This window comes from Ostrea edulis, chromosome 1 (genome assembly GCF_947568905.1).
Source record: "Ostrea edulis chromosome 1, xbOstEdul1.1, whole genome shotgun sequence".
Taxonomy (NCBI): domain Eukaryota; kingdom Metazoa; phylum Mollusca; class Bivalvia; order Ostreida; family Ostreidae; genus Ostrea; species Ostrea edulis.
In genome coordinates this window covers 74572768-74575662 of record NC_079164.1, presented here as the reverse complement: position 1 = coordinate 74575662, position 2895 = coordinate 74572768, and the positions used below count along the sequence as shown (strand labels likewise).

Below are 2895 nucleotides of genomic sequence, written 5' to 3'. Positions count from 1 at the left end.
TGGTTCTCTATAAAATAATTTCATTCTGGATGTGGTGTGTGTGTGGGGGGGTGGGTGGGGTGGGGGTTATGCTAGTTCTCCACACGTCAGGTGCCTGTAGTTCAGACCTTGTTTTGGGTTATTTCATCCGTCCAGTTGATGAAAATCACCGTCGTATTACTAGATTAGATATTTTCAATTGTGAATGAGTACTCGCACATATGGGTTGAAAACGACGACGGTGTGCTTGTTTTGCTGCTTTATATACAAAGAACTCGCCTACAATCAGGACAAGTTATGCAATGCGTAAAGAAAATTTTATTTTGTTATTCTCGTCACTATACGGGTAGCAATGACTCAACCAGTTAAGCGATCATTATATACGTACACTTAAAAACAAATCCATTAAAATTTCACTGATGCTGTAAAGCTTTTTTCTAACAAAGACATGTTAGGTTGAGGCCAACCCAGAGTTTCCTGTTGATGAAGGTATTTTATTGACATTTTGCCAATTGCTGCTACAGTCCCTGAAATGTTCTACTCTTTCACTTTAACGGTGAACACACGTAGAGAGTGAACTGTGTATGAACGCATAACGCATTATTTGGTGAACGAACGCGAACAGTGAACGCAAGATGAACGATTTATTACCGCGGGGATCCGGGTTAGAATAGGTCTTCAGTACCATTTGTGCTCAAAGGCCATAAGCGCCGAGCAAAGGCCTAGATTTTGCATCTCTTCACCGGCAAAGAGGTTTACAATGATCCCGCGGGGATCCGGGTAAAAATAGATCCTCAGTACCCCTTGCTTGTCGTAAGAGGCGAATAAATGGGACCTCCAAGACACGTAGAGGTGAATATGAAAATCTAATATGCCTTATTGAATCTCAGCCAATCGGAAAGTCGGGATTATTTGATGATATGATGATTACAAAGTATTATTTTTCTGCTAAGTCGGTCTTTCACTTTCAGTTCTATAAATACCACTTATCAAGAGTATGCAGAATATGACACATTCTAGCTATGTAACTAAAACATGTTCGTTCGATGGTTCACTATCTTGTCAACAATTTCGGGTATTGTATGTAAAACGTACATTGAGATAGGTTTTTAAATCGTTTGTTGCAGATCGTGAGACAATTTTCGGAAAAGAGAAGAAGTTTACAGTTTGATTGAATAAAAAAAAATGAATATTTGGTAAATGAAAGAAGTACATGTATGAAAATTCGAGACACCCCCACTCCAGCACAGTTTAAAATGTCTTCAAGCAGAATTTGGTAACACGATATCTTTATTTATTCTATATTCCGGACGTAATTTTGGGATATTTTTTCGACGTGGATTTAAACTAGGTATATCTCGAAATTGGATACCCTATCTCGCAGAATTTGGCAGACCCAGTCTAAATCAAGATAACTTTCAACGGTAACTTACTCTAATAGGATTAATTATTTCCCCTGCAATTGTGTACTTTCAAATGTATTTTTAAACGATGCAAAAAAAAAAAAAAATGACAATGTGCCTGCTAGGTACACTTTTACAAAACAACGCGATCAGAAAAATTACACATCAAAATATTCATAAAATCTCGTTTCATTATGCAAGATTTAGATTACGCACAAATAAATTGTGATAAATCATATTTTATCCATTGTCGTTTTTTTCTGGCTAAACACGAGGATTGTTGAGATGACTAATGTCACTTCTGACGTTCAGTTGACGATAACAAACAAATGCTACTTTAGTCAAACACTCACCCGCCTCTGCACTATCAGACTATTCGTTTAAAACAATCCATTTTATCCACACCTTTCTGACAATTTGGACAATTTAATTTGTATATTTTACGCATACATACACTCTCAAACAACGATAAATGTATTGCTATATTACCGTTGATGATTTAAATTATGCATTCCAGCACATTGATACTAACATTTCTTTTTCTGGACAAAATTTTGATGTGAATAACACCTTTTCTTCTATACAATGCTTACGATATACATGTATACAGGACTTGCGGTCTTTAAAATTGTTTACTTCAGTGTACGCATGAATAGATTGCATGGCCATGATGTGCTCGACACCGACTTTCTTTATAATGAATAAATAAAGATGAATTAAAAATGTCAGATGTACACCGACAACATTATCGCCTCTTTTGACAGGTAGAAATAGCCCCTGGCTAGCAACACGATACCAACAGACCATTATGCTATCCCATATAAATGTATTTTCGCTTTATTTCTTTTGTGATATTATTATATTTTCATATTAATTTACAAATATGCAGTACGTGTAAATGAAATAGTTCGGGTTTTTGGTTGTTTTTTTTCTTTTTCATTATTTATTAAAATGTCGCTCAAATGAAACAGGACAACATAAGCATACAGTTTATATACATATATTTTTTTCATAATGCAGCGCACGGATACCTGTCATAAAATGGAAGACCTACCTGTATGAAAATAATACCGATAAACCCCTCGCCTTCTTCACAATTCTGAAGTACGTTTAGCTTGGCCTTGTATTCTTAAAGAAGCCTGGTTTTGGCGAGTCACGTGACTTCAGATGTCATCTCGTTTACAGACAAGAATAGGCGGGAATTGTTTGTTTCCACTATTTATTTCCAAAATTTATACTACCTCTATTACGTCACACATAGGTACAGATACACTGTATAAGGTCTTTGAGTGTAAAACATCTAAAGCGTGTTATTTTGAACATAAACACCAAACGAGGATGCTATTTACTTTGTCAAAATCAGGTTTCTGTTTTAAAGTTAATAAAGGCATTGGCCTAGTGTGGTGTTGACATACGCTATAAAATAAACTTTGCAAGTGGAGATCTTGTCACAGTAATGTCTAGGCAACGAATGGGGATCTAGAATCATTTCTGCTTGGACCAAAGCTTTGTT

General features: G+C 35.9%; 1 protein-coding gene across 2 annotated transcripts in view; it reads right to left on the bottom strand.

Moving 5' to 3' along the window:
• Window positions 1-2648, bottom strand: part of LOC125683021 (protein unc-93 homolog A-like) — an 11818-nt gene extending 9170 nt beyond the window's left edge. The window contains exon 1 of one of the 2 annotated variants that reach the window (XM_056160401.1): window positions 2437-2648. The gene's annotated coding sequence lies outside the window, so the exon portion shown is untranslated. The other variant, XM_056160398.1, reaches the window with a different exon arrangement.
• Between the last annotated feature and the right edge of the window lie 247 nt (window positions 2649-2895).